The 26,070-nt window shown below is 42.4% G+C and overlaps 2 long non-coding RNA genes across 3 annotated transcripts in view; one reads left to right on the top strand and one right to left on the bottom strand.

Annotated features, from left to right (window-relative positions):
• Positions 1-26,070, top strand: part of LOC138921290 (uncharacterized) — a 36,146-nt gene that overhangs the window by 2,795 nt on the left and 7,281 nt on the right. For both annotated transcript variants that reach the window (XR_011433751.1, XR_011433752.1), the window contains exon 2: positions 25,863-25,978. This is a non-coding gene — a long non-coding RNA (uncharacterized lncRNA). The remainder of the gene's footprint in view (positions 1-25,862; positions 25,979-26,070) is intronic.
• On the bottom strand, positions 18,824-23,382 carry LOC138921292 (uncharacterized). Its single transcript, XR_011433756.1, has 2 exons — positions 22,405-23,382; positions 18,824-21,503 (listed from the first exon to the last, which is right to left on the bottom strand). It is a non-coding gene; the product is annotated as an uncharacterized lncRNA (long non-coding RNA).

Genomic DNA, 26,070 nt, shown 5'->3' with positions numbered 1-26,070 from the left:
GTTATGTGAACCTAAGAAGTTTCCCTAACTTTTTTTCTGAACCTAGAATAACTTAGGCTTTTTAAATTTGCAACTGAATGTCCTTACTGGTATAACATCCTTATGATTTTATTACTTCTCTGTAGTAATGAAATTTGTTATTGGTATGCACCATCTTCCTTGCTAGATGTAGCCCTGATTATGAGTTTACTGATTCTTAAATATGGGCTAATTAAGAACCAGTGGTGTTTGTTAGGATTTATTATTGTAAACAAATAGCCTTATTTTAAAAACTTAAGGTTTGTGTTGAAGTGGATGCATACATTCCATGAAGCCTCTGTGTGTGCATTTGAGGATATATCCAGGTCTTTAAAATTCCTGTAAGCGATGGCTCTTCTGGATGATTACAGTTAGGGAAAGGTCTGCAGATTTGCAGATTTGGCTGCATGTAGCCTGGACTTGGAACTTTGAGGCACAATAAAATTGCTAAAAAATTGACGATCATTTTTATGTCACTAAATAAGGCTAAGCATCAACCTCACAATCTTAGGTGATTTATGCTTTTCAAAGCAATAGAAAGAGGATGAAAAATTATGTGCTAGAAAATCTGCTTCCTAATTTGAAATTTAAATACTAAGTTACCATGAAAAATTATTTTCATATTCATGAAAAGCTATCTCTTTGCAGGTAGGATTAATAAATTTGTAATGTTAAGAGTTTCATCTAAGGCAACACAAATCACTAGAACCGTTAACTCTAACTTGAGCTGGGTGGAAAAAACAAAAAAATTGCTTATGGAAGAAGCAATTGGCCCTATAAAGCTATCCACACAAAATATGCCTATCTCACAAGTGTCATCTAATCTAATAGCTCACGCTCAGAGAGGATGCCCATGGGGGTGGGGTTCGTCCTCAGAGTCTGGGAGGCATCTGTTGTTTGAAAAAGCACATACAACATTGAAACATAATTTTGTATTAGCAAAATGAATGAAACAATCCACTGTATTATTTTCATAACAAAAACTTCAAGAAACAAAACTCAGTAAGAGTCTTGGCTGTTAGGACATGTAAATTAAAAAAAAGATTGAGGGGCTGGCCCCGTGGCCGAGTGGTTAAGTTCATGCACTCCACTGCGGCGGCCCAGGGTTTCGCTGGTTCGGATCCTGGGCGTGGGCATGGCACAGCTCATCAGGCCATGCTGAGGTGACGTCCCACGTGCCATAACTACAACTAGGACCCACAACTAGAATATACAACTATGTACTGGGGGGGTTTGGGGAGAAAAGGAAAAAAGAAAAAAAAATATTGGCAACAGTTGTTAGCTCAGGTGCCAATCTTTAAAAAAAAAAAAAAAGATTGAGAATTGTGATCAACTGCTAACAGGTATAGGGTTTCTTTTTGGGGTGGTGGAAATTTTTAGAATCAGAGTGATAACAGATGCACAACATTGTGAATATACTAAAAACTACCAAGTTATACACCTTAAAATGGTGAATTTTGTGCCATGTGTCTTATCTCATTTTTTTTAAAAAGATTAAGAGACTCAGTTCTAATCCATTATTAACGGTAATCCTGTATCCTCAGCATAAAAGAAAGTGACATTTACCCTACTATAGATCCCCTTAAAAATAACTCTGTCTCCTGGGCAAGCGCCATATGATTATTCCATCTTTTGGCAATTGCGCTTAACATAGATTGAAACTGAGTCTCTTTCTGCAAATTCCGTTACCTGAAGGTAAGTACAGTGTGGCTTGAGGGTGGATAAGTTATAGAGTAAAGGTCTGGGCGGGGAGTGGCAAGGAAGGGAGGGAGGAGAAGGAGGATGGGGATGCTAAGTTCCTGAACGTTATAAGACCACACAAAAATCTGACTGCACATAGGGAGGGCTGGAAGGCTGATCTGACCAGGATGTCCAGAGACTGGATTTTGATATGTCTGGCTTGGGGAGAATCTTAGTTAAGAAGCTTTGGCTATAAAGAAAACCGATCTAAAACTGCCTTCAATAGTGAGACATTTAATAATGTTTATACTAAAGAATCTCTAGTTAGATTTTAGTAACATAGATAGTTTAGTAACATAGACAGTTTCCTCAACATGGTGATTTATTCCCTTAGTTTCACTCCTTTTATAGTCCTAAAATGGCTACCACAGTTCTGGCCGTCACATGCAGATGACAACATCCAGAGCCAGGAAAAGGGAGATGCCTCTGTCTTATATCCTTTCTTGACAGCATGAAAATCTTCCCAGAATTTTTCAGCAGTCTCATTGACCTGAATTGCTTCTCATGCATTTCTAAACCAGTCACTTGACAAAGATCATAATACAACCATTGGTTTATTAATCAACAATCATTCCCAGAGGCTGGACAAGGACGCAGTCTTGTTGAAAGACATGTAGAGTGAACAAAATTAAGGTTTTGTTAGCAAAAACTGGAGTAATAACTCTTGGTTAGCATTAATCATGTCTGTCACAGAAAATCCTAATCTGAGCTTAGTGGTGCCCACCTGGCTCCAGTGGTGTCTTGATTAATATTCCCCAGTAGAGAAAGTGGCCTTGTCCACTGGAAAAAATACCATCCTACTGAGGCTTTGTCCAAAAATGTAGAGATCTCTTGACAACCCCCTCCTTATTTTGAATTATGTACTTCTCTGTGATCTTAGATGACCTTCCTTACTTAGGTAGTTTTACCAGAGAATCTCAAAAAAGGTTGTTGGTTTTGGAGGTGGCTTCCCCTACAGGCTGACCTGAATCTTTTAGTTTGAGAACTGAGATGACCATTAATATTTGTCATATAGCTGTGCTTGTTCCAGTTCTCTTACTGTGCCCACACCCTAAATTAAAATCCTTAGCTAGTTATCCACTGATAAAGGGGACCTAAGATCTTATTCTCACATTTTCTTCGTGGTTCCTTGGAGCTCCAAGTCTGCCTTACCTTCATTTCTTGTTAGTTGGTGTTTGATCATTGAGTTTGATACTGAGATTTCTTTTAGGGTCCTCGAATTAGCAACTGTTTCATTTTGCACACTGCAAATCTGTCTACTCTGTTTTTGGAGAACATTTTGGAATCTAAGAAATGAACTTTGTCCAACTATAAAGTACATTTGTACAATTTATGGTTCAATAATTATTTCAGAACATTCAGTTGTTAGACTCCTATTTTATTAACAAATATCCCACACAGTTTTGTTCTCTCCAGCATTCCTGAGTCAGAGAAGCAGTATGGCAGAGTGGGAAGATAATTGGCTCTAGAGCGGACCTAGGTCCACCCTAGAGCTTATTAGACATGTAGCTTTGGGCAACTTAAAGGATTCAATTTCCTTATCTGTGCCAAGGGATAATTAAACCCTCCCCGCAGAGCTGTCAGGTAAAGCATCAGACGTGGTAACTGTTAGTATTGTTATCACACCTTGGTCATCTTGGTAGAATCATAGGCAAAAGATCCAAAAACCTAACAAAAAATTTTAAATAATGATAATTTAGTTTACTGATTTACAGTTCTTGAAAGAATGATCAATTTTAGGCCTTTTTACTATTATTTATTTTAAATAAATAGAATCATATTAATACTGACTAGTTCAACAAAACTGTCAGTATAGATCACTATACGTGAATGACAGACTTTTAAAAGTTATTTTATGTAATATTCCTTTGTTTTAATAAAAACTCAATTTTAAATTACTTTACTGATTAAAAAATTTCCAAGAAATTTGTTATATTTGGAAACAACTACATTTTTATCTTTATAGTAGCTTCTTTTTGTGGGAAAAATGGGATTTGATACTTTCAGAGATGTACAGCTAATGCCCTGCTTCCTATGGTGGCTAATTACAGATAGTTTAGGAAGCTCAGACCAAATCCATAGTACATTCCAGACAGCTGTGGATTCTGTAGTGTTTTGCCTTTGCCAAGGCAACTTAGACAAGCTCAGATAGTAGCAGGTTAAGAAAATCGCTCTCTTGATTCAATAAATGTGGTGGATATTTGTTATTTGCTCACTGCCAGTTTTTTCTCTTTCTGAAAATAGCATCCCCTTCCTTTGAGGAACTTTCTCCTTCCCATCCCAGCCCTGCTAACCAGAGTACCCCACCTCCTGTCCTTACATCAGGGGTGAGCATGGCCCAGGCCCAGCCAATCCTCGCACTGTCCTCCTGGCTGCAAATAGTGGCCCAGGAATAGGCATGCAGCCCATACCAGGCTAACCAAATCCTTCCCCAGGGTTTTTTCCAAGTGAAACTAGTAGGGAAAGTGCTCTTTCTTCCTGGGGCCACAAAATTATATAGAGCTCCAGGGTGGTTGGTGGCCACATTTTTAGCTTTGGAAAAAAGCCTAAGGAAATAACGGTAACACACAGAAAAGCAGAGAGAGGAAGGCCCAGGTGTGTGAAGTCCCTGGTCTCTAGTTCCGGAGGTCCTCAGAGCCGCCTGATTCATGGATGCTTTCCTTTGATTCTATGACTTACTCCTTTGCCCAAAACGCCATTTTTCTCGTGAAGTTCATGCCAAATTTCTTTTATTGGCAGTAAAAACAGCCCTGACAAATGCAATAGGACATTAGGATTCTTCAGTTGGTACTTGGCTAACCATCAGTGCTTTCCAAATTTACAAAGAGGGTAATGGAAGAGAGTCGTTTTTATTCTTGTGAAACATGATTATTAGTGTCTTATTTAATACTATGTGGCTTTATAAGAGTAAATGTCATTTGTAATTAGATGAAAGGGATCTATTTGACAACCTTCTACGACCTTCAGTTTTCTACAGACAGAACATTGTTCTCTGGCTAAGGCTGTCACTCCAAACGTGGACTTTGATTGAGCATTGTGATTTGGGGCCATTTTTATGAGGCCTCCTTTAGCCTAACTCAGCCCTTTGCTCTTGCGTCATCTGTGCAGCATCCTAACAGAAGGTCAGCTTACAGTTGCCAGTTTTGATTTGACAGTCAGAACCTAGGTCCACGTTACTTCTGACCGCGTTTCAGTGGATCTTTCGCTTCTACTCATGGAGCTTGTGTCACTTGACGTTGATTTCTTTTCAGCTGTTGCTAGGATACACTATCAGTATCCATTCTTCCTTTAGAATTACAGCCAACTCAGGCTCTTCCTGACTTCTCAGTATTGCAAAAGCAGAGGCAATGTCAGAAGATTCCATTCAATTTTGTGAAGGGTCATTGGGAGTGTTGTTGGGGACCAGGGCAGGGTAGGTACTAGCTACTCAACTCAAATGTCAGTTAGAGTCTTCCTGCTCCTTTAGGTCCAGATGAAATTGACTCAAACTCTCCCCTCTCCTCTACATTTGAAGAAAGTCCAATAATCTGTCCAAGGATTTGGGGAAGGGTAGAGCTTATGTTCTTACAGATTAAGCTCTCGCTCTAGATTCTGATTTTTGTTGAATTAGTCCATTCCATAGAATATATAGTCCTATATATGCTGCTGATTTCTGCTCTACGTCAACACACTTACAGAACTCAGCCCCTTCTCATAATTTCCAGAAAAAATTACTCACATTAGATATTTTAGTGCCTAGCTGACTTTAAAAGGAAGATTTGGGGTGACAGATGGTCTTATATTTAAAAAAGATTATCAATCACAAAATTAATATCAGATATTCATAAATGTCCTTCTCCACTCTGCTATGCCGCTTGCTTCTCCTCTCTTCCCTTCTCTTTCCTGTTGTTTCCTGCTCTGACAGGAAAAAAACAGGAAAGTGACTTCTCGTTTTTTAATACAGAACAATTCAGCTCTCATCTATCCTATGCCCAACTCTCTTTACGTATCTGAGGATTTCCCTTTGTCATTGCAGTGTATAAGGGCCCAGGCTATCAAAGTGTGGGGATGGGGTTCATCCTGTTTTACACCAGCATTTATGGGGCTCACTGTGCTGCAGGCTTGGTGCTAAGTGCATTTCATGTGCTATCTCATTTAATTCTCACAACCACCCTGTGAAGCAGGTGTTGTTATTGTCCATCTTACAAATGAGGAAACAGAGGCATAGAAAGATAAATGGCTGTGCCCAGGGACACTCACCTAGTTGATGTCAAATTCAAGTTTCAGTGTATTCTAGCAACCGCTAAAAAGAAACCCAAGCCAAGTGATTCAACATGATGACTTCATGGAGCTGCACACAGCCCTAGACTGCCCACCTTTGAACTCTTTCAGGTGAGAGAGAAATAAGTCTCTACTTTAAGCCATATTTTTTTTCATTTCTGTTACTAACAACTGAACAGAATTCCTAACTGGGACAGATCTACATTAGGGTTAAAAAAAAACAGAACTGTTGTCAATGTTTAAAAATTGGGAGATTACACATAATAATCTAGATTTCTGCTTTTTCTGGAAAAATTTAAAAACCTATCAACACTGGGCCTGTATTACCCTTGGCAATAATCTGCTACAGCTCAGCAACTAGTGGATAACTTGTTTATGTTACTTGCAGGTTTTTTAGTTTCTTTCGTCTCCATTTTTGTCACTTTGTGTCCCCAAATCTAGCAGACTGGTGAGCAGCAAGAGGGAGAGGTATTGTGGGACTGAGACGGAAGGTTGATGTTCCACCTTCTTCCCTACCTGGGGAAAGCCCTGTGATGGGACCTTTGCATTTCTAGACTCTGGAGGCTGTTGAGAGGGAGTTTGTCTTTGCTGAGGACTGAAGAAGAGGGGAGTGGCCTCTAACAAATCTGGAGTGTGGTGGCAGCAGTGATGATGGCCACTGGTGAGGGCTATGTAGGGGTGGCAGTCCTGGAGAAGGTGGCTGAAGCAGTGGACTTCGCCTAAAACCCTGGCTTGAGTGTGAAAGTCAAGGAGCCCCTGAGGTCCAGCAGTGATGGCATTCCATTGGAGATCAAACATGGCTCGCCCTGGGGAGCTGGAGGGATTTATATATCATGAGAAGGAAAATGCCACATAAGGTCGAGGGAGGAGGTGACTGACCCCTTGCTAGAGTTTGAGAATCTAGACTCTTGAGATGACACTCTTGGGAGCAAGAAAACTCCATCTCCAGACCTAGAAGCACGAAAACGCCCCATGGGACTGGGACTAGGACTAATCTCCTGGAATTGGATCTCATTTAGATGTTAACTAAATCAAAGTAAGGGAACAGAGAGGCGTCTTGGGACTCCCCAGAGCTTCCTTCACTGCTCTAATTGGTGCTGTGTTTATTCATTCGCTCATTTACCCATGCATGTATGCCTTTCCTCCCTCACCTCATTCCACAGAGGACTTGTGGCTGCTTACAAGAAGAATATCAAATTTTTTACAGAATCAAATATAAGTACAATTAAAGATATACAGATGTAGTGGATATAATTTTTTAATTGAAAATATCTCTAGTATATTTTTCTTGTTACAAAGCAATAAATGCATATTGTAGAAAATTTAGAAAATATAAACAAGAAAAGAAAAAAGATTTTAAAAGAGTATTCATGATCTGACCACCCAGAGAAAACCACTGGAAACACCTTAAAGTATATTTTCTCATTCTTTCTGTGCAAAAATGTAAATATTTTAATATTTTATAAATGTGTAATTATAACCTCCGTGTTGTTTTCTAACCTGCTTTTTTTACTCAACCATATAATGTGAATATCATATAAAGTTACATTTTCATCTACAGCATTATTTTAAATGAATGAATAGAATTCCATTATAAGGATATATATTAATTTATTTAAATAATCACCTCACACCAGGCAAGACTTTGAAATTTACTGCTATATCCTGACATACTGGTTGGAGAATTCTACTTCAGAGCAACATGGTGGCTCTCTCAGTCTTGTGGATCCCTGGCATGAACCAAGGACAAGTAGCCCAGGAGGAAAAAAAAAAATCTATTGAACAATTGTCATGCTAACAAATCTATTTTACTATTCTTTTCTAAGCACAAAAGAATGTTCTCGTTATTCTCTATCTTCCATGTTCTATAACTTGTTAGAGTTACTAACTGGGCTACTCTAACATTATTAATCATATCTGTTCTTTAAGTTGGGAAATTCTTGAGTGAATGAAGAGTGATCCATCTATTTGGGTTCAAGTAAGCCCAAAGTGACATGTAGAATGTTAGTATAGTGCTGGGTGTCAGGAAGAAACCATCCTTGTAAATAAATAAAGCGAGAACTTAACAGAACATTAACTCACTCTTTCGGGTGTGTCCTGTGAGTCCCTCCGAGAACACTGGGTAAAGTATATGTATCAAGATCCGTCTTCAGAGATTATTCATGTGAGTCGTTTTCCTGTGGGTCTCGTTTCATTTGGCGGAGCAGCTGCTAGCCAGCTGAGCAAGCCCACAGTCACACCACGGCAGCCTTCTATTCCAGTCGTCATCATTTTTTTAAAGGACAAGTGAGTTCCAGGAGACTTTCAGTCTTTACCTTTATCTTTGATTTAGAATATGCATTATATGCATTTCACCTATTCCTGTTCATCTGATGCTAGGACACCTATCGTTGGCTGTCCGGCCTCTGTTCCCCTTCCTTCAGAGTAACAATATCCTGTTTGTTTTAGGAAACCATCACTCCCACCATTCTCAGCCATGCAGAATTTATGTGATGAACTCCATAGCCATCTAATTAGAACCTGATTTCCCTCCACCTAGACACAGGGGTTGGGTCAAAGGTAGTCACAAGACTTAAGCTAGTCCCATCAGAGGTCCTTTGATTGGGAGTCTGGGCCACATAGTCCTTTCTCTTCTATTTGGTATTAATAAGGAAGCATGCCTCCAACTAGGAGAGCCAGCCTTAGAATAAGAGAGTAGACATGGGAGAAACTGAATCCTTTGAGTTGCTGGATCAAATCTTGTCCAAAGTCCATTCTACATTTGTCTCTTTCAAATATGTAAGCTAATAAATTCTTTTTCTAAGCCAGTTTGGGGAAGGTTTTCTAATGCCTACAGCTGAACGATACCTAACCTAACTGAAGCCGTTTGTGAAGAAACCGTAGCAGACTTCCAGCTGTCTTTCCTCTGATGGCCTTATTTACAAATTCTTATTCCTGTGTAACCCATGGGTTTTCTGCCTGTGAAGCCCACACACTGCCTTCTCATCACTGCCTTTATGTACCTTTCCTCTGTTCCATAGGTCCCAAGCATCCAAACTCCCTTTTTTTTTTTTTTTAAGATTGGCACCTGAGCTAACAACTATTGCCAATATTTTTTTTCCCCTGCTTTTTCTCCCCAAATCCCCTGAGTACATAGTTGTATATTTTAATTGTGGGTCCTTCTAGTTGTGGCATGTGGGATGCCGCCTCAGCGTGGCCTGATGAGTGGTGCCATGTCTACGCCCAGGATCCAAACCAGGGAAACCCTGGGCTGCTGAAGTGGAGTGCACGAACTTAACCACTCGGCCACGGGGCCAACCCTCCCTTTCTTTTCTTTTCTTTCTTTTCTTTTCTTTTATTTTTTTAAAATTTTTTTTCCTTTTTCTCCCCAAAGCCCCCCGGTACATAGCTCTATACTCTTCATTGTGGGTCCCTGCAGCTGTAGCATGTGGGACGCTGCCCCAGCATGGCCCGATGAGCAGTGCCATGTCCGCGCCCAGGATTGGAACCAACGAAACACTGGGCCGCCTGCAGTGGAGCGTGCGAACCCAACCACTCGGCCACGGGGCCAGCCCCCCTCCCTTTCTTTTCAAAGCTGCCATCTCCCTCTCTATCCCTGGGAAATTTTCTGTTTCCAAGAGTGAAAAAAGAAATAGGACACAATCCCTCAGCTGCCTTCCCCTGGAAGGCAAGCACCTAGCACCTTTGTGACTTGAGGAGTTTGTTGCTAACACTTTGGGGAAATCTTTGGGGAAACAAAATTACAAACATGAAGTGTTTGCACAGGTTGCAGAAATCACTTGCTATTATTATTTTTGGGCTGTAAGACCTAGTTCCTGGCTGGTTCCAAGGTTTCCCCTTAAATGATGTTGGAAAGTTGTCCTAAAGTGTTTAGCCCAGGAAAATTCAAGCTGGTGCCTTTGCTAAGTCTGAGGACATTCTGAGTTGTAACCTAAACTTGTTTCCTCATTTTTGTGGCAGGTGTGGATTCCTAGGTCTCTCTTCCAAACTAGTCCCCAGAAGTTATTTCCTCGGCGTCAGGCCACTCCGCCCCTGCTTTATAGATGCCTCGTCTGCCCTTCTAGAAAAGCTCTCTGGTCCTTGTGAAACCTGCCCAGTGTAAATAACACCTATTGTTTATTCCTCAGCATTAAGTCTCTGCCTTCATGGTAAGAGTACCCCAGTTCCCTTGGGGAGCCACCTCTCCCCACTCTTAATCACGTGGTTTAGGAGGGAATGCCCTTAGCTCCACATGTGGGCTCTGATGAACTCAAACCAATCAGCAAAGCCCATTTCTGACCACAGTGATTGGCCCACAATGGGCACATGACCCCATTAAGGCCAAAGAGACATGAGGAAATAGTTGCTAAAGTTCTTCACTAGACTTCAGCCTGGCTAGTGTCACCTCCTGTAACTTTGTGGATGCCTCCCTGACTCCAGCCCCCGGAAGTCTTCCCTTCTTTCTTGCCCAGATCTCTCTGTTTTACAAAATGTGCCCCTGGTGCTTTCTCAAGACAGATATTAATGCAGATCCTATTCTAACTAACATTTGGTTCCTTTACCTCTTGTTCTAAACCAGGGATAGCAAATGGGTTTTATCTTGTGGGTCAACTCTGATCAGTAAGTATTAGGTCCAAGATCTGTGCTAAAAAAGATTCTGAGGCCACCTCTGGCTTCATCAAGAAAGTGTGCAGTGATCACTTAGTAATGTCTGCCATGGGCATGGGATGAAGAGTGACTATGAACCTCTTCTGGATATCACTGTTCTAAGTCAAGGTCTGAGCCTAACTTTCCTAGTAGTTGCATAGCCACCCAGACGTCTCCTTGCAGCTCCTGACTGCATGCATCTTTTGCTGGTTCATAACTCTTATGGGTACACCCAATAAACTCCTGCTCCTTGTGTGAGAAACACATGGACTTCACAGTCCTTTTGCAGACCTGAAATGATTGACAGATCCTAAGACAAATGACTTGCTTGGCACCTTTGCTGGGTTATATTATTTGCTCCTTCCATCTGTTCAAGTCTCTAGTGATTCATTCAGGTGTCCCAGTGGGGTTCCTTCCTCTTTCCTTCAGCTACGAAGGTCATTTTAGGATTATAGATTTACACTATCAAAATAGCTTAAACATGAATAGACATGATTTCCACCAAGAGAACAGGTGGGCTGTTGATCACACACCAACCCCCATCCGTGACTAATGAAGTTTCATCCTTTTTATAGACAGCTGAACCAAGCTTTATTCATGATTCTTTCCTTGAAACCACAGCAAAGTCTTTGGCACTCTAGAAATTCTGATTCCTGAGCAGAGCCCATTTGCATTTTAGCATTTGAGCCCTACGAACGTCTTAGTGTGTTTAGCTTGTGTTTAACGAGATAACTTTTTGTTCTGTGATTATAAACCATTTCTTATATGGGTATCCATTGTAGTGTGTAATCAGTGCCAACTTTCCGTTAATCTCACGGCTCAGAGACAGATCTGCCTGAGGTCCCACTCACCTTTGTCAGCAGATTCTTACCAGCAATGGGAACAGTGATGAGGGCTCTGCATGGTATTTGCAGAGGGTGTCTACCCTGTGAGCTCCTCACCTCATGGTCTGAGCTGTGGAAGTGCAAGGGAGCCCGGAGTCTCCTGTAAGGATTGGAGAATCTCGAGATCCTGCATTTAATCACACCTGCAGAGCCCCTCTTACCATCTAAGGAAACAGGTTCCAAGGATTAAGACAGGATATCTTTCGGAGGCCCATTATTCAGACCTGCACAGACCTATAGCTAGAGGGGACCTGCTGCTGCCGAAGAGGATCTGCTCAGAAGGGTCGAGGTTGGCCTGATGTCATTTGCCTGTCCTACATTGTAACTGTTGGAAATATGATACAACCACATACAGTCCACACAATTTAATGAAAATTTTACTATGTAAGTCACGATTCTCCCTGTGGTAGACCTTTTGTGGTTTTGCCACCCAGGATCCATCTCCCTCTCTCAATATAGCCAGACTCGCTGGGTTCATCTCTAGGTCTGCCACGTACTGGCTATGTGACCTTGGGGAATGTCCTTAAGCTGTCTGTGTCTCAGGCTCCTTATATGTAAAATAAAATGACAATTGTACCTCCAGTATACTGTTGTTGTGAGAATTAATTGAGTTAATGTTATAAAGTGTTTTGAGCACTGCTTGGCACATCGTTTAAACATGAGCTGTTGTTGCTATAACCCCAACTGTCCTCTGGAGAAACCTCTCTTCCCTTCCTTCAGTGTGTGTGTTTCAGAGTTGCCTCCCCTCTCCCTCTGCTTGGGGTCAGATGTCTCACCGAAGCCCTCCCTGAGTCCAGGGTTTGCGGGCCCAACTCTCCAGAAAGAGAACTTCTTGGCCAGGGATGCAGAGTGGGTCTGGGGTAAAAATCAGCTTGCTCCTGATTAACTGCCCCTATTTGGCAAATGAAAGCTCTTCATTCTATAACCTTTCGTGATCCATGTTATAAAAGAAAATAATCCCATAACTCATAAATTCAAAATTACTTTGTGAAAGCCATCAGTTCTGGCCTGGAGTAGGATGAGTGTTTCTGATCCAGCTTTCTCTGTCCTGCCAGGTCCCACTTCTCAGCACTACAGCTTCCACTGTGTCGGCGGTCATCTTCTCTCTCATTATTTTTGTACTTGTGGATTTATACCTATTTTATTCGTCTACAGTCATGTTATTGGGATTTCAGAAGGGAGAAGAGATGAAAGCCTGTGTTCAACCCCCTTTGTTTAACCATAAAGTCTTTCTGTACAGTCTTTAAGGAATCAAAGAAGCTTGGCTGGAACATGGGCAGGCGGCCTTGCCCTGGGCAGGCCATCTTTCCAAGGCCCTGAGCCACGCCAACTTATGTAGAAATTATATCCGCAAATCCCACAAACTATATTTGAGGAAATGTGAGCACTCAGAAACCTAATACACTTTAGGGTGAAATGTCTTCATTCTGAAAGAAATAATAAATGACATATTAAGAATTAATCCCTGTGTGTTGTTCGTTGAGAAGAATAGTCATAGCTCTGCAGCCTGTAGTCTCACAAAGGAGACCAGCTGGCTCTGGCTCCTGTGGCCTTTCACCACCCACGTCCCTGCTCTGCCTCCCTCAGGGATTGTCCTTGGCGCTTCTGGAAGGATACCGGCATTGTGTCAGGATTGAGGGCATGTTCTGGTGGGCTTTTTTTTTTTACCATTGTCTTTCTTTGCTCCCTACCGCGTGAGAGGCTGTGGAGTCATGGCTAAACAGTCATCTGCCCCTTGCCCAGTTCTCTCTCCTGTTATCAGCTGCCACCACAACTACAGAACAAAAACAAGGAGAAGCGAGGACATAATTCAGTCATCTGAAAATGACATTCAGGAAGCGCCAGTTGCTGACTCACTTACCTTGAAATAACACATCTTGACATCTCGGGCATCAGGATGAGCTGCCCATTCAGATAATTTTCTATAAATAGGCCCCAAGACCCTCTCACTTTACCTCTTCACACCCAAGCAATTCACGTAATAAAGTGTGATGCCTGAGGAAGATCCAGGTTTTGTGGAATCTAAAGCTTACACAGTTTGGGGGTAGGTGGGCGCTTTTCTTAGGAAAGAGAATGTAAAATTATAAACATAAAATTAAGTATGAAGTTGAATATTTACTGAAAATAGGAAGATAAATTATGGAAAATTAAATTTAAAAAGCTGACAAATACTACAAAAATCTAGAAAAATAATCTTTTTTTTTTTGAGGAAGATTAGCCCTGAGCCTACTTCTGCCAATCCTCCTCTTTTTGCTGAGGAAGATTGGCCCTGAGCTAACATCCAAGCCCATCTTCCTCTACTTTTTTTTTTTTTACATGTGGGACGCCTGTCACAGCATGGCGTGCCAAGCGGTGCCACGTCTGCACCTGGGATCCGAACCATCGAACTCTGGGCCGCCAAAGCAGAACGTGGGCACTTAATCGCTGCACCACTGGGCCGGCCCTAGAAAAATAATATCTTTATTCTTTGACTACTTGACACATCTCTTTAATGCCTTTATCTCTATATTTTTTTGATGACATACCTCTGTATACTTCTTCATATGACAATGATTTTGTAATACCATTTTCCATAGAAAGATAATTCAGTCTTTCCTCTAGCATGGTTAAATAATTTTTTTTATTATTGATATATTAGAAAAGGCTTTTCACTCTCAGAACTGGTTATTGATAACTCATGTAAGTTTTTTAAATTGCCAAATTTGAGAACCCCTACATCATGTGTCTTTCACATATGAGCTGTAAGACTTCACACTCATTTCAAGTTTTCTCGCACAAGGGCTAATCTTAAATACTTTTTGAACTGATGATTTCCTAACCAGTTTGTCATTGGTAACCCATTGTACTGGTGGATTATGATGTCTAGTATTGCAGATTAGATCAAAATGAATTAGATTATCAAACAATATAAAAGCCTATTCTTTATTCTAAAACTTATCTCTTCCTCTTAATAATTCCTGCTTTGGGTATAATTTGAAAAAAAAATTGTCTTACAAAAAGTGCTTCTCAATGTCAGAATAATTTCTATTGATTCTATTGCTTATTTATGACCCCCTTCTCTTCCCATTACCAGCTCCATTCCACACCATGAGGGGCCTCTCACAACGTGAGTGGACACTCTAGTCCACACATCCAGGATTTATCCATAACCTCCAGCAACCAGCCATGCCTCAACCAGCTGTTAGGCCAAGGGATGTGCACCCCTACAGCATGGTCCACTCTTGGGAGGCTGGACTTAGAGGAGAGGCCCATGTGGATCCCAGAAGCAGACTCCAGGCCATTTGGGCCGGGAATTCTGGGGTCCTGGGTACTCTAAGTAGGGGCGAGAATGGGAGGGCATAAATTCTGGGTTGGCATACCCCCTTGACCCTGAAGACTTCTGATCTTGAGGGGAGGGGTACAGCAGGAGGAGAGCCAGAGTGAGGCCCTTTAACATGTGGGGCCCAGGGCAGGAGCCCCTATTGCTCAAGTCCAAAGGTAGTGCTGAAATGCACCTGAACTTTCCTTTAACCAGATCTCCAAAATGTCCACACCCACTCCAATTCCACCCAACATGAGGGGAAGTGCAATGCAAATTTTACTGAAACGTGAGACTATGTTGAGCGCATTACTAGGGGTCTTCTAGGACCTTGGAAATCACCTGTGCAAGTGGGGGATTTCTTTGGTTTCACAGTAAGTTGCCTCTGTATAGTATAGCTATCACTTGGTGATCTGGCCCGTTGAATGATCAGCAGTCTCAAGGGTGGACCTCAGATTTAAATGTTTGTCTCATTCAGAATCAAAGTTTTAAGGGAATCTCTGTGCTGATCCTGGGCCTACATTCTCAGAACCACTTCTTGCCTTTCCCTTGTTGTGCTCCGTGTGTGAGGAGGCCAACACCAGCCTGCAGGAGACTGAGGGGGCAAGGGAGAAGCCAGGATATTTCTCCCTTTCCCTCTCTGCCTAAGGCTTCTTTCCCTGTTTCAAACATTCACTAGACTTCTCTGCTTGATGGTTCCAGCTTTTCCTGGGTGACCTTGGGTTCTGAACACCACCTCCTCCTTTTGTCCCTCTAGCTCAGTGGTTCTCAGCTGGGAAGGTTTCTGTCTATCCCTCCTCCCTACCCCCCACCTTCCCCACTCACGCGACATTTAGCAATGTCTGGAAATAGTTTTGGTTGTTACAACTTGGGTGGAGGGTGCTACTGGCATCTAGTGGACAAAAGCCAGAGAAAAGGGTAAACATCCTGTGATGCATAGGACAGCCCCGCCCACGACAGGGGATTATCTGACCCAAAATGTCAGCAGTGCCCAGATCAAGAAAGCTGCTCTAGCCTAAGGCTACAGCAGGTTCCTTCCGTTGTCAATTTCAGGTTTGCCTCATTGTTGTGTTTGGTGCTTAGCTCTTCCATAATGTGTAACCAATTCCCTGTATTAAATTCCCTCTATTCGAACATTCAAATGGCTTCTGTTTTCCTGGTTAGATTGACCAGTGCATCCTGAAACTATTGGCCCCTTTTCTTTTTTCTTCTCTATTCAAATCCGTCAATGATAATTTCTCTGCCACCTCCCCATGAATTCTGGAAAATTTCACCTCCCCATCTGTATTAGTCACAGTTCTCCAGAGAAATAGAAACAATAAGATATATAGAGATATGTATAGGGAGATTTATTATTGGAACTGGCTCATGGAGTTATGGAGGCTGAGAAGTCCCCTAGTCTGCTGTTTGCAAGGTTCCTGGAGAACCAGGAAGGTCAGTGGTGTAATTCAGTCTAAGTCTGAAGGCCCAAGAACCGGAAGCATCAATGTCCAAGGGCAGAAGATGGATGTCGCAACTCAAGCAAAGAGCAAATTTGTCTTTCTTCTGCTTTTTTGTTCTATTCAGGCCCTCAATGGATTGGACGATGCCTGTCTACTTTCATGAGGGCCATCTGCTTTACTCAGTCTACTGATCAAATGCTAATCTCTTCCAGAAGCACCCTCACCGGTATACTCAGAAATAAGGTCTTACCAGCTATCTGGGCATCCCTTAGCCCAGTGAAGTTAACACATAAAATTAACCATCACACCATCCCACTGTTTTGGCTCAGAACTTTATAGTTTTCATAGAGTACTTTTTAATTAATAGATTATTTTAAAATAAAGTCTCATCTAAGATTGTAAAATGAGTGGAAGAAAATGCATAACTTTCTTTTACTAAATAAAAATAGAGTACTCAATTTAATATAATCAATTTCCACTGTTCAGAATACTTTATTATTATAAAAATGCATTCAGTTAATTTAATATTACTCTAAACACAAAATGTAGATTAATTTAAACCTGATTAAAGTGAGGTCTGTGGGGATTGTTCTTAATTCTCTGTTAGGCAAAATTGAGGAGAGTTCTGTTTGGGTTTTTTCCTGTACTTTTTCATTTTCAGCATAAAGAGTTTAGTTATATTTATGGATTGCCAAAGTGACAAAGCAAATAAAATACATTCTGAGCTTCCTCTTTGTTGAGGGATGTATGTATTCATTTCCCAGGGGTGTCATGACAAAGCATCAAAAACTGGGTGGCTTAGAATGACAGAAATCTATTGTCTCAGTTTTGGAGACCAGCAGTCCAAAATGAACATGTTGGCAGAGCCGTGCTCCCTCTGAAACTGTCAGGAAGGAACCATTCCGGGTCTCCCTCCTAGCTTCTGGGAGCGCAAGCATTCCTTGGCTTGTAGATACTTCACTGCAACCCGCCATCTTCACAAGGAGCTCTCCCTGTGTGTGTCTGTCTCTTCATCCAGATTTGCCCTTTTTATAAGAACGTCAGTTATATTGGATTAGAGCCCACCCTACTGGCCTCATCTTAAATTGATTAACTCTATAAAGACCCTATTTTCAAATAAAATCCCATTCTGAGGTATTGGGAGTTAGGACTTAAATATATCTTTTTTTTTTTTTTTTTTTGCAGGAATGGGGTGGTAGAGGACACAATTCCAACATAACAGGGAATGTTCATATTTTTGTATTCTTTAAGATGATTTTTTGAGTGAGGGGACTTGTGTGTGTATTTAGGTTTTATATATATTATATATATATATATATATATATATATAAAATATATATATATAAAGATTAGCCCTGAGCTAACTGCTGCCAATCCTCCTCTTTTTGCTGAGGAAGACTGGCCCTGAGCTAACATCCATGCCCATCTTCCTCCACTTTATATGTGGGACGCCTACCACAGCATGGCTTGCCAAGCGGTGCCATGTCCGTACCCGGGATCAGAACCAGTGAACCCCGGGCCACCGAAGCAGAATGTGTGAACTTAACTGCTGTGCCACTGGGCCGGCCCCCTTTTTTTTAAATGAGTTTTCTTTGCTTCAGAGCCAAATCATTTTTAAAGGTATGGTTTTTGGTGAGGACTGGCCCTGAACTAACATCTGTTGCCAATCTTCCTCTTTTTTTTCCTCCCCAAAGCCCCAGTACATAGTTGTGAGTCCTTCTATTCTTCTATGTAGGATGCCACCACAGCATGGCTTGATGAGCAGTGTGTAGGTCCACGCCCAGGATCCATCAAAGCGTAGAACACAAACTTAACCACTACGCCACCAGCCAGCCCCCAAAAAGTATATTTTAAACTTTGCATTTCATTTAAGAATAGTTAGAACTCCTATTTGAAATAATAGTCTTTGGGGAATTTCTTCAACAAATACCCAGTAGGCATCTGCTAGGATTAGGTGTTGTGCTGGGCACTAAAGATGCACAAAACACAGTTCCACCTGTAGAGGAGTTCATCTCTAATGGGTGAAATGAATAGGAAAACAATTCTAATGCAGCCTGAGGAGTGCTGTAGTAGAGATCTGAGCAGGGGGTTTGTGAGAGTCTAGAGAATGGCTCAGACAACACTATCTGGAGGTGGAATCAGGGCTGGGTCAGGGGTGCGACATCCATCCGGAGCAAGGGAAGGGTAGCGCAGGTCCCAGAAACTGTGTGCACAGACCCGGAGAGCAGGCGATGCTAAGAGAGGTGGGACCAGTCTGTGCCTGCAGCTCAGAGGAAGCATGGGCAAAAGAGTGGGGGGTGGAGTGAGAGCAGAAGGCGGGCAAGCTGGGAAGAAGCAGGTCAACGTGCCCTGCTAAGGAGTTGGTGGTGAGCCACTGAATTTTGTAATCAAGGGTATAACATTATCAGATTTGTTTTAGAAGGATCAGTCTGAGGGCACTGCTGTAAAGGGTGGATTTTTTTTCTTTCTAAATTTAAAGCTCATTTCCTTGTCCTCGTCTTACTAATCTCTCAACAGCGTTCACCAGAGTTGACCGCTTCCTTCTTTTTGAAATATTTTTCTCTTTTGGTCTCTATCCCCCTGACTGTGCTTGTTTCCCTCCTGGGTCCCAGCTTCTCTCCCTTTGTGACTCTTCCTCTGTGAGTCTCAAGACCATGCAGAAGAACCTCGAAGCTGGAACTTTCCCCTTCTCTTCTCTCCCCTCTTTCCTGATAAATTCATCCAATCCCACGACGTCTAATTTGTACCCCAGCCCTGGCCTCTCCTTTGAGACCAGACTTATCCATCTAACTGCCTAACTCATTCTGCCACTGGGTCCCTATAGGCACCTCAAACTCAATTTCTTAAATCTGTTTCTTCCCAAGGCTTCCTCATCTCAGCAAATGGCCCCACATTCACCCAAGTAGTTGCTCAAACCCCAGTGTCAAGATCAATCTTTAATTCCTCTCTTTCCTTCCTCACGCGCATACAAATCCATCTCTGGATATTCCTGGTCCTACAACCAAAATATATCTTTAATCCATGCATTTCTCTCCATCTCTACCACCATCCCCTTAGGATAAGTCCCCATTGTCTACTACCTAGACAATTGCAATAGCCTCCTAACAAGTCTCCCTACACATGCCCTTAACCATTCTACTCTGTGCCCAACCACTCTAATTATCTTACTAGGATTTTAACCACACAAGGCATTCAGTGTGGAACTTAGTTCTTACTACAGTCTGAAAGGCCTTCTATGATGTTTCCTACCTACCTTTTTAATCTCACCATTCCACCTTCCACCATGGCTTTCCTTCTGTTCCTTGAACACACCCATCCGTTTCCTGCCTCAGGGCCTTTGCACTTGCTGTTCTCTCTGTCTAGAACCCTCTCTCCAAATTCTTTGCATGGCAATATCTTTCTTATCCTTCAAGTCTCAGCTCACATATCATCTTCTCCGAGAGGCCTTCTGGGTCTATGCTAGCTAAAGGAGGTCTCCACCCTTATTACTCTATCAGATTTGGAGTTTGTTGGTTTTTCTTGTTTATTTCTATCAGAGCACTTTTTATTCCCTCCCTCTACCTCACAAGTTAGGAGCCTGTCTACAATGTTTGTTACACAATATGATACTTCAGGGGGATTTCTAAATGTCCACCATCCACCAAGCACTTCCAATTCTCCCAACACTGTGCTTCTTCGTTTACATTATATCATTTCATCTCCCCAACAATCCTATGGGGGCGGAATTATTATCCATGCAAACAGTGGAGAAACTCTCTTAGAGAAGGTTAGATGACTTGTCCAAGGCCACATACCCACTCAGAAGTAATGGAGGCAGAATTTGAGCCCATGTCTGTCTGGTTCTGGAATCCTCTCTCTCTTCCATGCTGTATGCCTCAGTGCCTGACCCTTAGAGGAGTCTGAAGAAACACAGAAAAAGCATAATTTACAATGCTACTTCTTTTCTTCTTTACCTGACTAACTTTAAACATTAACTTTCTGACATTTGGTGGATGTTCATTGGCCCATCATCCTTTCATTTGGGAAACTACCCTCTCCTTTGGCTGTATGGTGCCAAAGAGACTACCGCTGCCCTTCCCTTCCCCACCCTGAGAGTGCGCATGTGACCTGAGCTGGCCAATCAGAATATTCCTTTCCCAGTCTCTGTGCCAGTACAGCAATGAGCAAGTGATCTGAACCAGGCCAATCAGCATCCTCCTTGGGACTTTGCTGGGGCTCTGAGATCATCTTTCATTAGCACTACAGTAGTCAGGAGCTGCAAATGGCCATCTTAGTCTCAGAGAGAGAGGATGCTGAAGAGGAAGCCAAATAGAAGACAGAAGAGCTAAGAGATGGATGGAGAGGGAGACAGAATCAGAGACCTAATGTAATTTCAGCACTCAATCCCAACCATTTATTTATTTGATTATTCACTTAACATCTATCTACTCACTAAACCAGCTCCACAAGTGTACGACTTATGTCTTGCTTTTGTTCACCCTTGTCTTCCCAGTGCCCAAGACAGGGCCTGACAGAGAGTCAGTGCTCTGTATATATCTGAATGATTGAGAGTCTTGCCTCTACCAGCAGTGTCTGAGCTCACAGCATAATGATAATATGCAAGAGAAATCGTTTCAATCTCCAGCTTTGTAATGAGCTGCCTGGTATGTGAGGCTTGAGTAAAATTGGAGGAAGCTTAGTTAATCTTAGAGTCATATTCAATCTTATGATATATAATGGGTCATTTTTCTAAAAAATTAGGTTATAATGGGTGTAGATTGAAATTGGGCAGCGATAATGCTTTCTTGCTCTATTCTTTACAAATGTATGTGATGTCCGAGGCACGGTAATTTAATTTGCTGCAAATATGTCTTTAAGCACACTGTCAGATTATAACCTGATTCGTCACTCTCATGGAGGCTAAAAATAGAGGATGACACAAGAGGTTAACATCACCTAGCGATGAGCGTTTTCTCAAAGGGAGGGGCATAAATTGGAGGAAGCACGTCACTCACTCCTATCCAAAGCCACAGGTTGGGTACCCCTGGGCTTGGCAATTGTTTCAGAATGAAGTGACTCCTGAACCGAAACTGCCGTCGTTCAGGGGTGGCAGTTTCCGAAGATGTGACGATGGACGATGGAAAACCTGCCCCCAGCCAGTCCCTGCTGAGCATTCCTCGCGGGCCATGAAGTGGTTCCTGATTGCCGGCTGCTGTCATCTGGCTTCCAGGGGACCAATTCCAATACTGGGATGGACTGTGGGAAGGAAGAAAATTTGGAATTTCTTTTGAATTTTTCCAGGAAAACCATTGATCTTGCATTGTGTCCCAGCTTCCCTCTTGGCAAAATAAAAATGGTTTATATTTTCCTCCCTGGGGTCTGCCAAGCCCTTAGGGATCCTCAGAGGAGAGACAGTACAAAAATAAAGGATGCAGCTTGTAAAGGTGCTGGCAAAAGGAAGGAGAGGTACTGACCTCTGATATCTCAGATCCAGGCAGCAGGATGAGTGAAACTCAGCAATTTCTGCACACTGCGGGGTCGTCAGAGTGCAGGACTAGAATTATGGGTGAGGGAGGAAGACAAACATCTACAGAACATGCAGCTCTGTGCCGGGCGTGGTAGTAGGTGTTACCTTAATAGGTGTTATCTCTTAGGTGTTACCTGCTCGCCTCATAGGTATTGCACGGCATACGGCGTTACCTTCATAAGTTGATATGAAACTATTCTCTAGATGAGGAAATGGACTCTCAGGGAAGTTAATAATTCCTAAGCCAATAAGTTAAAGAGGCAGCATTCATCTGCAAGAACGGCTTCAAAGTCCCAGTGTCCTTCCCCTCCCCATTCCACCACGCTAGCTATATACATCTACAGGACATAAAAATGAGAGAGATTTGCCCAAGTGTAATGAGGACTCCAGGCCCATTCTAGGGAGAAATGGGCACCTGCTCTGAGGGACAATGACAAGAATAATTATAGCAGCATGGAATTTTATTATTTGCTGTTTCGGGAAGCGGTGTAGTGTAGGGGGTAAAGATGTGAGCTTTGAGGCCTGACAAGATAAATATTAGCTCTGCCATTTCTAAACCTTGGACAAGTTACTTAAACTCTCTGTGCCTCAGTTCCTGAACTATAAAATGAAGAGAATCACAGTACTTACTTCAAAGGGTTCTTGCGAGGTTACCTGATAGAAGCCACGTAAATCCATGTAAAGTATTTGGAACACTTCCTGACACATCTCAAGGACTCGGCAAATGTAATAATTTCATATCTGCTCTTTGCAGGCTACTCATAGTGCTCATGACAACCATGCTTGGAATATTCCGCCTGTTATTCACGGAGTGACCCACTGACCACACTATGGCCAACCTTCTGCTTCTTGATGCTCTTGACCACAGAAACCTATCCCTTGAGGTCCAGAGCCAAGTGGCCTCCTCTCCTGGCCAGCCTCTAGTTTTCCATCAAAATCTCAGCCCCTGCCTTTCCTCCCCCGAGCCAGGAGGCGGTGGTATGAGAAGGGAGGTTGAAACTAGACATGTCTGTCTCTGCTGTTTATCAGCTGGGTGATCTTAGACAAATTACGTGCCTCTCCAAGCCACCATTTCCCCTCCGCCAGGTGCCTTGGGATTTGTGATGACTGGAGGTAATGTATCTGGAGCATCTAGATCAGCATCTGGACCACGGTGGTCAGTCAATCAATCAATCAATCTCTTCATACAGGCAAAGAGGGAAATATTTTAGGCTAAATCCCTTTTGACAGCAGACTTCAAATTGGACATGTGGCCTTCAACACATGTGTGCTCTTTCCTCCTGCTTGTTGGCAGAGTCACTGTTCTGGAGTGCCTTGGATGTTTCAATAGGAAAGGGTTTCAGTGCCATTTACCAACAGGCTTAGCTCAACATTGCTGTATTAGGGTGCATTAAATTGTAACAAGACCTAATCATTTAGTGGCATGAATAAGGAAGCTTATTTCTTGCTCATAAAACTGTCCAGTGTGTGGTGTTCCCAGCTGGTTGGTGGCTCTGCTCCACAAGGTAATTCTGTGACTCAAGCTCTTTCCATCTAGCAGCTCTGCTCAATCTTAGGGCCTGTTGTCATCTGTGTGGTCCAAGTTGAGTCACTACATCCAGTTTCCAGCTGTTGGAAAGGAAAGGAGAACATGGAAGAATGTAATGTGCACCTGCCCAGAAATGGCACACATCACTTCCACTAGTATTCCATAGGCTAGAATTTGGTCTCACAACCACGCCTAATGGTGAGGGAGCCTGAGAAGAAGAAACAAGTTTTTTCTCTATCATAGTAGGTAAGGAGGAATTCTCCATTGGTGTCAAGGATCCTCTAGCAACTTCCTGATCTAAGTTCTAGAGCTTTAGCTCTGCTGAGGACAGCTTCCTTCCAGAGCATGGTGGAACCCAGCTGGATACACTGCCCTGACTCTATCAGCCCCATCTCTGCTTCCTCCACCTTGATATTTCTACTGTGAACCACTGTATCTCCCTTTTCTCCAACTCTTTTTTTTTTTTTAAAGATTTTATTTTTCCTTTTTCTCCCCAAAGCCCCCCAATACATAGTTGTGTACTTTTAGTTGTGGGTTCTTCTAGTTGTGGCATGTGGGACACTGCCTCAGCACAGCCCAATGAGCAGTGCCACATCCAAGCCCAGGATTCGAACCGGTGAAACCCTGGGCTGCCGAAGTGGAGCACTCGAACTTAACCATTCAGCCATGAAGCCGGCCCTCTTTCTAACTCTTGGTTAACTCTTCTTGTAAGTATGGACAATTAATTCCTAGTGGGACACCTGGCTCTTGCACCCTTAAGAGTGATAACAAAAAAGAGGTAGATACTATTATTACCCTCATATTACAGATAAAGAAGCTGGGGTATAGAACAATGAAATAACTTGTCCACGGTTACTAGTCACAGGTGACACTTGAAAAGGGATGTTTCAATTCCCTTTGCTGGGTAGGGATTTTATTCCAGAATCTGGCCAAGGAGCGTACTGTGAAAATGCTACTCTTGCCAAACTAGCAGCCTTGATTTGTGAAGATTTGCATAAATATTTTTTTTTCAGATTTGCAGAAATATTCTTTGCTAACTGCTGTCTACCTCTTTGTCTATGCAGAATTGGTTTTTCTTTTTCCCTGATGGATAGAAGGCTTACATTTTTATGCAATAAAACCTGCTGATCTTTTCCTTTATGATTTTTTCTCCTTATTCCAGGCTTAAAAAAATCGTCCTCCATTGAGAATGATGATAAATATTTGATTTGAATTTTTTCCAGTTTTTCAGTGTTTGATTTTTTATATTATTTACTATTATCTGTCTTTGGTTTTGTCTGTGGCTGTGGAAAAATGAAGATTCCCATTGTATTTAGTTTTGAATCTGCCAGACAGAGGATTTATTTCAAACAGGCTTAATTGAAGAAACCTCATACCAGTGACTGACCACTAAGAAATCTATTCCATATTGATAGTGGTACGATTGCTTAATACAAAGCTAGCAAGGTTCTAGACAGTGGACTGATTTTCCCAAGGCACGTGAGTTTATTTGACAGCCGTAGTGAGTGTACAGGATGCTGTTCAGGCACTGGCCACGTGCCGTTCCTGGCTCGTGCACCCATCTCTCAGGTGCTGTGAGTTTGGGCTGCTAAGCATTTACAGCTGCCCCTTCTCCAAAGAATTGCCCTCAGCCCAAAGGGAGCCACCCCACCCAGGAAATTGCACCCACCCCCAGTGGTAACCACCTGCCAATGACTGATTGACACAGGGGTGCAAAAGGCTCTCCTCCTTGCGTCAAGGTGGGACCGACTCTGAGATGTGATTTGTTGCAGAGCTCCCCGTGGGATCATTCTGAAGCTCAACTCCAGCTGAGGCGCTCCCTTCGCTTAGCTCCTCCTGGCCCGTCCTTCCCCTCACCCGCTGCCTGCTGAGTGGACTCCTTCATTAAACCGTGTGCACTGCAGTCCGTGTCTCAGGCTCTACTTCTAGGGAATGTGTAAGACAGTGAGAAAAGCCAATTTCCTATAACTAACAATCGAACAATCTAATTTATAGTCTAATATATAAAACATGTTTTACAAATTTTCTAGACATTACAGACTCAAGGTTAAGGGTTATATGTTTGAGAGTTTAAACAAACGTGTAATAAATTGTTAACTATACTGGAGAGTTTTTTACCCTTAAATATTGAAACTGTTGTGATCAGGATTCTGGGAGATAATAAGAATTTTTGAACTTAAGATATTTGATCCACCAGGATGATATTTATTGGTCCTTGTTATTCTGAGGTTTCTGGGGGTGTAAATATTCCCTAATCTCCTCTCATCAGCTTATGAGAAGGGTAACATAACCCCAGGATTTTGAATTCTTCATGGACCTTTTCAGTGAGATTTTCTTCTCTCAAGCCTTATCAGTGAACACCATGGAGCACTTACCCTCCGTCTCTTTAAGTTGTAGTCAAAGCTGGAGCAAAACATTTCCACAGTGGCGTGAATTGATTTTGTTCTTTAGATTGTACGCAGCATCAGCTATGGAATAATACTTCCCTTCCCCCCATAATTATTATTTTCCGAGGCGAAACCACTTGAGTACTAGCATTTCATTTTCTTTTCCATCCCAGGCGTGGCCTCCAAGGATTTTGGCTGTGCTCTACTGCACGTCTGAAGAAGCAGAGATGCAGGGACTTGCTTAAGGTGGGAGGGCCCAGCTTCGTGCTCAGAGTCCCAAGTACTAAAGGTACTGTTGTTCCTTCCTGGCCCCCAGCAGCACCTCAGTCTCTTGTGTTTTCACGCTTGTGCACTCAGCCACCTATGTTTGTGTCATTGATC

Source organism: Equus caballus, chromosome 28 (genome assembly GCF_041296265.1).
Source record: "Equus caballus isolate H_3958 breed thoroughbred chromosome 28, TB-T2T, whole genome shotgun sequence".
In the NCBI taxonomy this organism is placed as follows: Eukaryota; Metazoa; Chordata; class Mammalia; order Perissodactyla; family Equidae; genus Equus; species Equus caballus.
The sequence above is the reverse complement of the archived record's forward strand: the minus strand, read 5'-3'. Positions and strand labels throughout refer to the sequence as shown.